The sequence below is a fragment of the Eubalaena glacialis genome, chromosome 7 (genome assembly GCF_028564815.1).
Source record: "Eubalaena glacialis isolate mEubGla1 chromosome 7, mEubGla1.1.hap2.+ XY, whole genome shotgun sequence".
NCBI lineage: Eukaryota > Metazoa > Chordata > Mammalia > Artiodactyla > Balaenidae > Eubalaena > Eubalaena glacialis.
The window spans coordinates 35,043,310-35,057,192 of record NC_083722.1 but is presented as its reverse complement, the minus strand read 5'-3'; positions in this window follow the sequence as shown (position 1 = coordinate 35,057,192).

The following is a 13,883-nucleotide window of genomic DNA, read 5'->3' as shown; positions in this document are numbered from 1 at the left end:
AGCAGGGTGGTTATGACGACTCCCATTTTACAGAGAACTCCTTCCCCTACCACAGAAGGTATGAGGCTTTGGGATAAATTGACTTCCCCAAGATCACAGCTAGCCAGACAACCTGCCAGACCAGTATTCCATTCTTGTGACCACAAACCCGGGTTCTGCCCTCAATACTGCAATGCCTCTCAGAAAAGCAGGAGAGCTCCCCTGGGTGATGCACCCCTGAAGGCCCAGGATTCGCAGTCACACTATGTATTACCTCTCTTGAGCCCCCAGTGAAGTTCCTGCGACACATTAACTGCTCAATAAACAGGTTTCTAAGTTGAAGTCAGACAAGTTCTTTTCCCAATGCCCTCCCTCACCCTCGCCCTGCACGCTCCCAAAGTCCCATCCCTCCACCTACAAGATCTCCTCCACCGTTGGGAAGCTCTAATGAAGCTCTAGGGTGAAGCTTTGTCTGCTAAGGTTTAAGACATTCTTTCAGGTCAGATGTAATTGCAAGCATCCTCATCTTCTAGCACGCTACCTGGCACAAGACCATGCTCAATAAATAAATCTAATTGAATAAAGCATGTGTGTGTGTGTGTGTGTGTGTGTGTGTGTGTGTGTGTGTGTGTGTGTGTGTAGGTGAGAGGATGAAAAGACTGCTACACTGACGGTGGGGTTTCAGGTACCCTATGAGGCAGGGAAAGGAGAGAGGGTCCTCTGGAACTCCACTTCTTCTAGGGGAGCACCGGAGGCCGGGTGTGGAGGAGTGGATGCGTGTGCAGGTTGAGGTGGGGTTTTAATTATCTGCTCCCCACCTCTTCCGAAAATTACCTGCTTGTAAAGGGGAAATACTGACTGTTTCCTGGACACCTTTTTTTCTGGAGAGGACCAGAGGCAAGTTGGGGAGAATCCAGGCCTTCGGGCAACCTTGGGCAACAGGAGCTGGTTGTGTCCTCGGTGATTGCAAGGCTTCCCAACCTCGTCCAATGCTACCAATCACCTGCTGTAATCATTAAGCAATTCAAGTTCCAGGCTATGGTTGTCACATTAGCAGACTCACCTGGAGAGCTTGTTCAAACAAATGGGGGGCCTGGGCCCTGGCCCTGGAGATTCCGATTCAGTAGCGCTAGTGTGGGACCTGACTGTGCAAGTATAACAAATCCCCAGGTGTGCCGGGTGCTGGTGTTCCTGGGACCACACTTTGAGAATCACTGCTCTAGGCCAGCTCCCTGGACCAGAATCTCCAGGGGAGGGATCGGTGTTTTTCACAACTTCCCAGGTGATTCTCAGCACCAAGACAGTTCAGGAAGCTGCTAAAATGTGAGGGCCACCTGCAGCCGAAGCCCCTGGGACCCTTGTTACGAGGCAGATTCCCAGGCTCTGCCTCAGCTCTGAGGAATCAGAACCTCTGGGCGTTGGGGCCCAGGAATCAGAATTTAACCATTACAGTTTGAGAGTCCTGACCCTATATACAGAGGAGTAATCACTTAGTAATCAAAGTGAACGCCAAACCAGGCTGTTTTCCAATGAAAGAACAATCCAAGGTTCGGGCAAGCTCGAGTTGCCCTGGGAATCTCAACCTCCGCCCCCAACCCTCCCACCCCGGGGAAGTTTGGCCAGAGCCCTCTGGACTCTGGAGCTCTCTCTCTCTTTAGGTGCAAGAGCCACGGGGCACAATTCCCCAAGCACGCCGCCCTCCCCCGCGCTGCCGTGCCTTTGCAGCTTTGCACAACCTAAGGTCTCAACCAGGATGCTCTCTCCGCCTCCTGGCGTCTCTCACATCTCAGCCCTCACTCATCCCTCCGTGACGCTCAGTGACCTCCAGCCCGCAGGCACGCTCTCCCCGGACTCGCACTGACCTTGCACGATTGTCTACTACTGCTCTTGCTGCAGTGACGGGGCCAACGTATTGAAGGATCACAGCCGTCCCCACCTTCCAGGGCGTTGGTCCTGCTTGGTGATGCCTCGGTTGTACTGGCCGCGGATAACAGGCAGGGAGGAACATTGGGACGGTGCTACTGAAACCGTGGTTAAATCCACTTCGCTTGCCTTCACTAATCCAGGTCGTTTTAAGACTCGCCTGTCCTCCAAGCGGCATGTAGCCTAAACAGTAAGATGTTTGCTCCAATTGTGTCCCAGGAACTTGGAGTCAGTTGCCTAGTTCAAGCTGAGCAGGTTAAGACCGGAAGGGATCCCCGACCCTTCAACTGGGCATGCGCGAGCGTCCTTGGTGAACTTTTGCACGTGTGGAGGCATATAGTTTAGTTACGCCCGCACAGAACAAAGATTATCACACCTTTTTCCAATCACCTTTCCCCCACGCTCGCCACGCCTGAGACTGCCCTGCTTCCTTATTCTTTATCCCATAAATACCCCCGAGGCCCTTGCCTTCAGGTGGGCGCATTTGAGATTTCTCCTCCTGTCTCCTTGATTGGCTGCCTTGCAAATAAACCCTCTCTTTGCTGCAAACCCTCTGTGTCTCAATGTTTTGGCTTCCTGTGCATTGGGCAAAACAAACCTAGTTCGGTAACACTACCAATGGAAGCATTGTGGAAGCATGACACAGGTGGGCTGGAGTTCTGGAAAAAGCAGACCCATCTAGAGAGCATTTTCTAGAGGGAAGTGGAGGTTAAAGAAGACTTTTAAGGAGTTTGGGTCTCTGCTGTGAGATGTAATTCCCACCTCACTCCTCCCCCTTCCAGAGAATCTTCAGCAAAACTGCTCATTATTTGCAAAACCTTTTGGATGCAGGTTTTTCTGTATCATTACTGTGATGCTGTGCTGATATGTTCCTTAGATGGAGTCAAGAAGGCCCATTTTCAATGGGTCCTGACACTCTGTACTGTCCTGTATTAGTTATTGCTGCTTGACAAGTTACGTTAAGACTTAGTGGTTTAAAACAGCAATAAATATCTATGGTTTCTGGGTCAGAAATTTGGATGCAGCTTAGCTGGGTGGTGCTGGCTCGAGATTTCTCATCAGGTTGTAGTTAAGGTGTTGGTCAGGGATGCTTTCATCTGAAGGCCTGGCTGGGGCTGGAGGGGCCCAGGAGGAGAAGCAGTGGCTTCCCACGGATCCCTCATACGGCTGCAGAGCTGATGCTGGCTTGGCAGGAGGCGCTGTGCACCTCAGGGTGGCCTCTTCCTGGTTGCACGAGTGCCTTGAAGCTGGCTGGCTTTCCCCAAAGTGAGCAATTCAAGAGAAAGAGAGGCAGACGGAACAATGTCTTTTATGACCTAGCTTTGGGAGTCACACACTGTCACTTCCACTACATTCTATTGATGAGGAAAAACATCACTAAAGACATCCCACATTCAACGGAATTAGGCTCCCCCTTTTGAAGGGAGGAGTGCCAAAGATTCTGTGGGCAGATTTAAAAATACCCCAGTTGTCATGTATGGGAGACTGGGTACCTACTTCTGGTACATAGGAGATGCTTACTAAATGTCTGGTGAACTGGACAGACAGCCCATCTTTCCCTAATGCCACTCTGAAGCTGAGATGGAACAGGAAGCGGCGGTGACTGGATGGGGGCAGCACTGTCTGTGGGCACCTCTAGCTGTCCAACGCTGCTCTTGGCTGCCGGCCTATCTGGGACATACAGAGCAGCCTTTCGTGGCCTGGGTCTCTGACCAACAGTGTCCTTCCTGCCCTGCGCACCCCTCTGGCTCCCAGCCTCCTGTGTATGCCTCTTACATGACTCCTGTTGACTCTAAAAGGCCTGGACAGGCAGCCACTTCCACATGGGGTTTGCTTCCAGGCCTGGATTCCATCTAGAGGGAGACTATTATTCCACTGTGACATGGTAGGGACAGATCAAGGGGGTGGGAATGTCCTTCCTCCAAGGCTACTACAATATGGATATTAATCACACCAGCTCCTTTCCTCATAGCCTTTATATGTACATTTCAGCCTCCAAGACTTTGCTTGTGCTGTTCCCCCACCCAGAATGCCCTTCCTTGTCCTCTCTGCCCTGCTAGATCCTGCTCCCTGGGAGGCAGTGTGGCATAGTGGAGAGAACACAGGCCTTAGAATCTAAAGGCAGGAAGGAACTCAAGGCTCCGCTTCACCATACAGTACTTGAGCACCTTGGACAAGTCAGCCCATGACCTTTCTGAGCCTCGATTTTTCCCATTTGTAAAATGGGGCTATTATACCACCTTAGGGTATAATGAGTCGTTTCTAGGCTTAAATGAGAAAACAGAAGGGAGAGTGCTCTTTGTGCAGCATAAAGCACTATAGGTAAGGAATCTTTATTTTTCCTTTTCATCCTCTTGAACCCAGCTCCGTTCTAACTCTCCCAGGAGAACCTCTTCACATTTATGACTCTTTCTAGCAATCACGTTTCAATCACACAGACCTGCATTTAATCTGACACCCTCAAATTTTTCTTCTCATTTGTGTAGGGCTAGTTTCTGACATGGAGTGTTGAGTCCAACAGGACTTGCCTGTGTCTCTACCACAGCACACAGCACAGTGCGGGGTCCACATGGGTGCTCGGAGCATCCGTGCCCACAGACCACACAGGGGCATGCTGCTTTTGGGGGCTCCGTTTTCTATTCTGCTGTCTGTGATCCTGTTGATACCCATTTAGTGGAGATTCTGTGCAGCCGGTCTCCAGCTTCCATTTAGTTTCTAATGGCCCACGCCTGTTATTCTCATCAAAGAACTGCCTTTGGGAACTGCTTGGTCCACACTTGCAGTGGACCAAGTGCCTGGGAGTGTACACCCTCTCTGGCTGCCGGCAGTCCTTAGTCAATGCCAGACCTGTGCAGAAGTCTGAAAGCCCAGCTCCCTTGCCTTAGAAATGCAGAGGTATAATTTATGCTCCAGAGCTCCCGCTGGGATGTGGCCTGAAATTGCACCTTGCCTCGCCTTCCTCGTCCTGCTTCCCCGACTCCTTTGCAGCTTCCTAAAAACATCCTTTGCACACGAATCCTCAGCTCCGGATTTACTTCTAAGGAACCTGCCTAAGAGATCCCCATCCAGGCTCCCATAAGAATGAGCAAGGTGGCATTGATGAGCCACGTGGACCAAGATCTGCAGAAAGGAAAGGGAGGGAAGAAAACCACGTCTCTTTTCCTCTTTTGGTTGCTTCCTGATCACCACCAACGCCACAACTGGGGAGAAAAAAGAAGTGATTCATTTTCAGTTTACATTTTCTTTAACATAACAAACTCCCGCTTTTGGAGGCTTAATTGGATCTATTCTTGGATGTGACAAAAAGTTAGTGGGAGATGAAAGGGGCACGTCAAGGAAAAAAAAAACATTCCAAGTGAATAATTTAAGATCACATCCATAATTAATGGCATTTGGCATGTTTCCCCTGGAAGCCTAATCATAGCGTGGAATGTGCTAATTAGAGCGGTTTGGTGCAAATCAGTCATTGCAGGTGTGGAAAAGCTGCCTCTGTTCTTTTCAGCACTGGTGGCGGCTGTGACACTGGATCCTCAGGTGGGGCGGGGCTTGAGTAAATGATGGAGCTCCGTTTTGAAACGTCTAATGGTGTGAAATGAGTTTCTCTTCTTGTTGAGGAGGGGGACATGTATGCGGTATGTGGTGTTTGATGGCGGGACACGGCAAGTTGGAGCTGGAGAGACATTTTAGGTTAGTTCTTTCCCTCTCTTATCTTTGGGGAAGACAAGAGAATGAAACAGGGTCAGAGCTGGAAGGAGGGAAGTGAGGAGAGGAAGTAGCTCCCCCAGGCCCTGCACCTACCCAACACCCAGTGGGATAGGGGAGGTGACCTGTTGCAGGGCCAGGTGCACCTCGGAAAAGGTAAGGCACCAGGGCATCTTTGGTTTACTCTTTCGTGTCCACGCTCCACCCCAGGAGGCTGAAACCACGCACTCAGCCCTGCCTGATGTCTGACTTCTGGTCAGATTTAGCACACGGGAGCCCCTATTAGAGATTGGAGGGAAGGAGGGAAGAGATAGGGAGCTCAGGTGACTTACTTCCCATCTCCTCCCTCCTCCTTGCTGGGATCTGCCTGCCCCCCTAGAGCTGAGATTCCACTTGTTGTAGGTCAGCCCTCTACTCACAGCCTTCTCCTCGCAGGGTCTCGCTGACCTGGGCTTCAGGGCCTGGGGCATCACATCCCCACCCTTCCCAGCCTGGTCCACAAGTGCTCCCCCTTGTGGGTCCCTCTCTACCTGCACCTTTGTAAACACCCCTTTAATAAATTCTCCTCAAATGATCCTTAATTTGAGGGTGACATTTCTTAACAGCTGTGTCAAGACCCTGAAAAAGAACTAGTTCACAAGAGTGACATTCTTTTTAAATGGAGCTCTCTCCCTTAAAAGCCAGTGTTTTGGCCAATATTCTTTGGCAGTCTTTATTAAATGCGTCCGTTATTTCCCTGCCGTCTGAAAGAGAAGTAACTACACATGATTGAAAAGCTACCCTTGCTAACTCTTTATGAACATCAACTGTTGTCCCATGGTGGGCACTGCAGGCTTTGGTGACTGTTATGGTCTGAATAGTGGCCCCCCAGATTCATATGTTGAAGCCCTAACCTCCTAATACGACTGTATTTGGATACAGAACCTTTAAGGGGGTAATTAAGGTTAATGATGTCATAAGAGTGGGTCCCTAATCTGGTAGGACTGGTTTTCTTAAAAGCATAGGAAAAGACACCAGAGCTTTCTCTCTCCTCCTGTGCCCACAGAGGAAAGGCCACGTGAAGACACAGTGTGGAGAGAGCAATCTGCAAGCCAAGAAGAGAATCCTCACCAGAAGCCAACCCTGCTGGCACCCTGATCTTGGACTTCTAGCTTCCAAAATTATGAGAAAATAAATGTCTGTTTAAGCCACACAGTCTATGGTATTTTGTTTTGTCAGTCTTGAGGCAGGAGATAGATGGGCCCCAGGTTAGACATTTACAACTGGCCTCCCATTTACATTTCATGGGGCAGGAAAAAAGTTGGCTTTGGGCTGGGCACTAGCCTCCTGTTTGCATTTCCTGAGACAGGAGATAGATGCGCTTCAGGTTAGACATTTAAAATCAGCCTCCTGGGACTTCCTTGGTGGCGCAGTGCTTAAGAATCCACCTGCCATTCTGACCGGTGTGAGATGATACCTCATTGTAGTTTTGATTTGCATTTCTCTAATGATTAATGATGTTGAGCATTCTTTCATGTGTCTGTTGGCAATCTGTATCTCTTCTTTGGAGAAATGTCTATTTAGGTCTTCTGCCCATTTTTGGATTGGGTTGTTTGTTTTTTTGTTATTGAGCTGCATGAGCTGCTTGTAAATCTTGGAGATTAATCCTTTGTCCGTTGCTTCATTTGCAAATATTTTCTCCCATTCTGAGGGTTGTCTTTTGGTCTTGTTTATGGTTTCCTTTGCTGTGCAAAAGCTTTTAAGTTTCATTAGGTCCCATTTGTTTATTTGTGTTTTTATTTCCATTTCTCTAGGACCTGGGTCAAAAAGGATCTTGCTGTGACTTATGTCATACAGTGTTCTGCCTATGTTTTCCTCTAAGAGTTTGATAGTGTCTGGCCTTACACTTAGGTCTTTAATCCATTTTGAGTTTATTTTTGTGTATGGTGTTAGGGAGTGTTCTAATTTCATACTTTTACATGTACCTGTCCAATTTTCCCAGCACCACTTATTGAAGAGGCTGTCTTTTCTCCACTGTATATGCTTGCCTCCTTTATCAAAGATAAGGTGACCATATGTGCGTGGGCTTATCTCTGGGCTTTCTATCCTGTTCCATTGATCTATATTTCTGTTTTTGTGCCAGTACCAAACTGTCTTGATTACTGTAGCTTTGTAATATAGTCTGAAGTCAGGGAGCCTGATTCCTCCAGCTCCATTTTTCGTTCTCAAGATTGCTTTGGCTATTCGGGGTCTTTTGTGTTTCCATACAAATTGTGAAATTTTTTGTTCTAGAAGAGATGACAATGAGGTATCATCTCACACCGGTCAGAATGGCCATCATCAAAAAATCTAGAAACAATAAATGCTGGAGAGGGTGTGGAGAAAAGGGAACACTCTTGCACTGTTGGTGGGAATGTAAATTGATACAGCCACTATGGAGAACAGTATGGAGGTTCCTTAAAAAACTAAAAATAGAACTACCATATGACCCAGCAATCCCACTACTGGGCATATACCCTGAGAAAACCATAATTCAGAAAGAGTCATGTACCAAAATATTCATTGCAGCTCTGTTTACAATAGCCAGGACATGGAAGCAACCTAGGTGTCCATCATCGGATGAATGGATAAAGAAGATGTGGCACATATATACAATGGAATATTACTCAGCCATAAAAAGAAATGAAATGGAGGTGTTTGTAATGAGGTGGATGGAGTTAGAGTCTGTCATACAGAGTGAAGTAAGTCAGAAAGAGAAAAACAAATACAGTATGCTAACACATATATATGGAATCTAAGGGAAAAAAAAAAAAAAAAAAAAGAGGTCATGAAGAACCTAGTGGCAAGATGGGAATAAAGACACAGACCTACTAGAGAATGGACTTGAGGATATGGGGAGGGGGAGGGGTGAGATGTGACAGGGTGAGAGAGTGTCATGGACATATATACACTACCAAATGTAAAATAGATAACTAGTGGGAAGCAGCCGCATAGCACAGGGAGATCAGCTCGGTGCTTTGTGACCACCTAGAGGGGTGGGATAGGGAGGGTGGGAGGGGGGGAGATGCAAGAGGGAAGAGATATGGCAACATATGTATATGTGTAGCTGATTCACTTTGTTGTAAAGCAGAAGCTAGCACACCATTGTAGAGCAATTGTACTTCAATAAAGATGTTTAAAAAAAAAAAAAAAAAAAAAAAAAAAAAAAAAGAATCCACCTGCCAATGCAGGGGGACACGGGCTTGAGCCCTGGTCCGGGAAGATCCCACATGCCACAGAGCCACTGAGCCTATGTGCCACAACTACTGAGCCTGCACTCTAGAGCCCTCGAGCCACAACTACTGAGCCCACATGCCACAACTACTGAAGCCCGCACACCTAGAGCCTGTGATCCACAACAAGAGAAGCCATCGCAATGAGAAGCCCACGCACTGCAACGGAGAGTAGCCCCCGCTCACCGCAACTAGAGAAAGCCCGCGTGCAGCAATGAAGACCCAAAGCAGCCAAAAATAAATAAATTAATAAATTAATAAAAAATAAAATAAAATAAAATCAGCCTCCTGTTTACTCTCCAAAATGGAAGAAACTACAGAGACAGGGTAAATAGCCAGGCTTTGTCTCTTGTGGATGCCTTAAGATAACAGTCATGGCAAGAACAAAGAGGGGCAAAACCTTGTTTGAGTAAAGGATCAAGGGATCTCTGCTTCCCTCCTCCTTGGGGCAAGGGAGACACCACACATGCACAGAAAGGCTCCTTGGGGGTCAAAAGTCAGAGGACAATGCTAGGCCATAGTGAGTCTTGCTTCTCCCAGATGCCTTCACGTCAAGATCCATCTTGGCTGAGAGGGGCGTGTGCACCTAAAGGGAGGGTCCTGAGACAAATTAGCCAGGAGGACAAAACAAGATGATTGGCCAGAAGGAAGACAAAGACCTGGAAAACTGTCCCTTTATAAAGGATTTAAACTTCCCAAAGGCATGACTCTTTCTGAGTTCGCCCATGCGTCTTTCCACATGTACTCTGCTTTTCCACTAAACTTTTTACATTTCTCTTTACCTTCTGCCTCCTTGCCTGAATTCTTTCCTGACAAGGCAGGCAAGAGCTGGGGGTTTAGGGTGTAGCCTCTGGCCTCTGTGGTCTAGCAGTTAGGACTCCCGGTCCGGGAACTAAGATCTTGCTTCCAGCTACTGCTTGCTGCTGCTTGCTGCAAGCTGCTGCTTACTGCTGCGTGCGTCCAAAATCAGTCTGATCACAGACTAATACAGAGACTCCAGAATATAGGACAGTTTGCCCTTGCCCTAAGTGGTTCCAAATTTCATGCCCACCCTACTCCGGTCTTATAGTTTCTTTGCCTTACCTCTGAGCTATTACCTCTTGTGGCCAATAACGTCACTACCTTTAGCATAGCCATCCCTTACTCACTTAAATCTTACTTGTTTCCTAGTACTAAACTGTCATGTGAGACCAGAAAAATAAAGCTCATTAGAATCATGTATAAAACAAGAGTTAATAGGTTCTGAGTGAGGGTCTGAATTGCTCTTCCTTGAGTAGCGCATGTATTTTAATGCAGAGACTTTATCATGAGGACTTTTTAAATGCCCGGAAGCCATTTTTTTCTTACTCTGGAATCCTTGTTATATTCTTGTACAGCTGAGGTTGCCAAATCAGTGGCCTAAGGAAAAAACGTGGTATCACAGTAACTTCTCTCTTTTCTTTTCTGAACTGGTTAGAACACAATGAAACTTCAAATCTTGTACGATCAGGTCTTACCTCACACCTGAGGATCCTTTGGCTTGAAATTATTAGAAACTTGGCTCCTGGCCCCTGCTACATGCCCCCTGGTAGGAGAGGGGCCTCTGGATTCATTTAGCCCAGTGGGTTCCTGGAGAATTTGATTAGCTCTCAGGCCTTGCATTAGCCATCCTTTGTCTCAGCCTGGACGGCCCTGCAGCCAGTTGATACGGGGCCGATTTTATGAGGCAACTCCCCTCCACCCTCCTCGGCTTGTAATGCTCATTGGCAGAGACAGCTAATCGATTGCTGTTCCTTGCCAGCCCCCCAGATATCGACTCAGGTCTTGGGAAGACTTTATAAAGAGTCGTCGGGGGGAATCTTCCAGTTCAAATTGAATTGTGGGCCATTAAATCTCTTTAGTGAAAGACTGTGCCTCATATCATATGCCAACGCACCTTCTGAATTTTTAACGTGCGCAAGAGAACAACCGCCTTTCCTACAGCCATCTCAGCAGGTTCCGGGTTTTTTTTTTCCCTCCAGTAGATCTAGTTAATTGTTATGGATTTTCCAGCAGGTAAAAGAATTTGGAGTTTGGAAAGAGCAGGCTTTGTTTTCTCTTCTAAAGAAAACCAGTTCAGGTGGCTCTGCCTAGAGACACAGGAAGGAGGGAAGAAAGAAGGAAAAGGAGAGAGGATGGGACCTGGGGTGACTGCCATCCGGGGCATCGCAGACAAAACTGGCTATTGACCAGATGCCACACGTGTGCACCCCACACATGCAGCTCAACACACACAAGCAGACCCACATGCGTGCACACACACGTCCACGCCAAAGGCACATATATGTACACAGATACACACATAACACACATGTTCATGTGCACACATGCATACACACGATTGGCACACACACTTGTGCGTGTGCAGATGCCCAAACATACACACATGAATGTACACACACCAGCTTCATCATTGTTAACATGTGACATTAGGTGAGTTATGTAACTTCTCCCAACCTTGATGTTCTCATCTATAAACCCAGAGGTAATCTGGGTCATCGTGCAGAATAAATTAGTCCATAGGTGAGAATCCTCAGGCATGTAATAGGTATTAAGCGTCTGGCCCTGCTGCCTGCAATCCTTGGTGAGGTCTGTCATGGAATCAGAGATGGGAGGAACTTTTAAAACTCTCATTTTATCCAGGAGGACACAGAGGCCCCCATAGAAGACATACTTTGTCCAAGGTTACCCAGCGAGTTAGTAACAGGTGGGACTAAACTCCTGGTCTGCTTCTTTCTAGTACTGTTTTCTATTACACTGCCTCCATCAAGGAGAAAGAAGAGGGCTGGCCAGCCACATGCTCAACCCCAACAAGATCACTTGTTTTTATTAACAACTCCCATTTGTGTAGCATTTTACTCTTTTCAAAGAGCCGAGGCTAATTAAAAATTGCAGTCCTCAGAGAGGCTGCCCTGGGCTTCCTGCAGGTGCCCTTGCCCAGGGTGAAGGGAAGCGAAGCTAGAGAATAGGTCTCATTTAATACGAAGACGTCACTCCCGGGTCTGACCTCCCAGGCCTGTGTGTGTGCCTTGAGAGGGCAGGGTCACCTGGGAACGGCCTCAGGCTCCCCTGCCCAGCAACACCATTGACTTCAGCAAAGGCAGCAGTGCATTATGGATGCAGGTGCAGGCCAGGCTGGGAACCAGAGCCCAGACCCAGACTCACAACACAACATGTAGTCAGGAGTGGAGGAGGAGCTAAAGTCAGGAACACCGGGGTCGGAGTTAGGACAAGAATTTGATTTAGTAAATATTGCCAAGCACTCCGCCCTGTCTGGGAATGGTTAATAACACACACAAGGTGTGTGAGGCTGGAAACGCCCCTGGCCTTGCGGGGCTCACGGTTTAGTAACATTTGAGCACTCACCACTTGCCAGGTACTATTGTCAGGCTCTCCATGTAATCATTCATCCAATCTTCAGAACAACTCTATGAGGTAGGGTCTGTCATTATGCCCATTTTACGCACGAGGAAATGGAGGCAAAGAGAGCTTAAGTCTCTGACCCAAGGTCTAAGTAATAGAAATAGGCTCTGAATCCACCCACCAATGATGCCACTGTTCATTTGGGTTCCCCTACAGAGGCCTGAGTAAGGACTTGTGTGCAAGTAGCTTATGCAAGAGCTGATCCTGGAAAACTCAGGAGGAGGAGTAGGGAAGTGGGGCAGGGAAGGGAAGGAAGCCAAGACAGTGTGCATTGACGATCAGATCACCAGCTGATCCTGCTTCATCTTGCTAGGAGCTCTAGAAGCCAGTGCAGAACCTGCACCTTGGACTTCTGTGCCCATGGAGGTGAGGGAGCTGGGGCATTTATACACCTGCTCCCGTCAATCACGGGCTGAGCTACTCCCGGGTTGTTTATTCCCCAGCTCTTCTAGCCCTCCATGAAGGGGCACAAAAGGCTTCCAAGGCCAAGGAACGCTCTCAGCCAAAAAGTTAAAAGCATCTGGAAGTGGGCTGTCGTGTACCAGAGGGGATATGGGAGGGGGGCACTGACAGTTCAGTGTGGCCACCCCAACATTCTAGATGGCAGAAGAGGACAGGGATCCTCGCCTCCAGCTCAGATATTGAAGCAGGTAGACCCAGAGGCGTGAGCGATTAAAGATCTGAAATACCTGGTACATGGGGTGATGTCCCCACCTCCCCTCATCCCAGCTTACAGATCAGCCCCTGCAGCCTCATTCCATGAACTTCCCCAAGTCCTAGCACAGAACCTTCCCATCAGGCCTGAACATGGGGAACTTAAGTTCAAGGATGAGACAAAGACCTCACCTGATCCAACAGCTTCACCTGTCCTACCCCTGCCCCCACCCTTGACCTCAAGAGGCACAACAATACCTGTGTCATGTACATGTCCCTAATTCTCCCACCCTGGCAGGGGAGCTCCCGCAAGGCAAGGCGTGTAGGCAGGAGAAGGAAGGAACTGGATGTCCCACTGCAAAGGGCCACTTGCCCCCAAGGTTGTGAGCCCTGATACACTGGAAGCAGCAGCCTGGCTCGGGAGAGGAGAGCTGGCAGCGATGAATATATACATCCTTGTCTGCTGTGAATTGGTGTAAGTGGGCTGTTCTGTTGGCTGAGTATTGGAGAATGCCAGTGGAATGTGGAGACAAGTCAATAGACATATGTAAAAAGAAATCATTGCATTTAAAATGATCTCCCCCTGCAGGCCTTGGGAAACTGTCGCTATCAAGGAAAGAAGTGGGCCTCCGCTGAGCCGGGAAATGCTCGTGGGCTTGGGCGGCTGTGCGATCCTGCAGACCAGACTGTCCTTCCTCATCTGCTCAGCAATGATTTGTCAGGCACCATCCAGGGTGACCTTGGTACTGGGATGTGGACGAGGAGCCAGCATGTTCACAGTAACTCCCTGCCTAGGGAAGGGTCAGAGTTATTCTTGATCTGCTGGAGTTTACATATATTTTTTTTTATTCCAAGCACTCAGGGCAGCACTGACATCCAAAAGCCTGTGGCCTCATGGAGATAACAGTTTCCTTACCTGTAGGTTGGGGATAA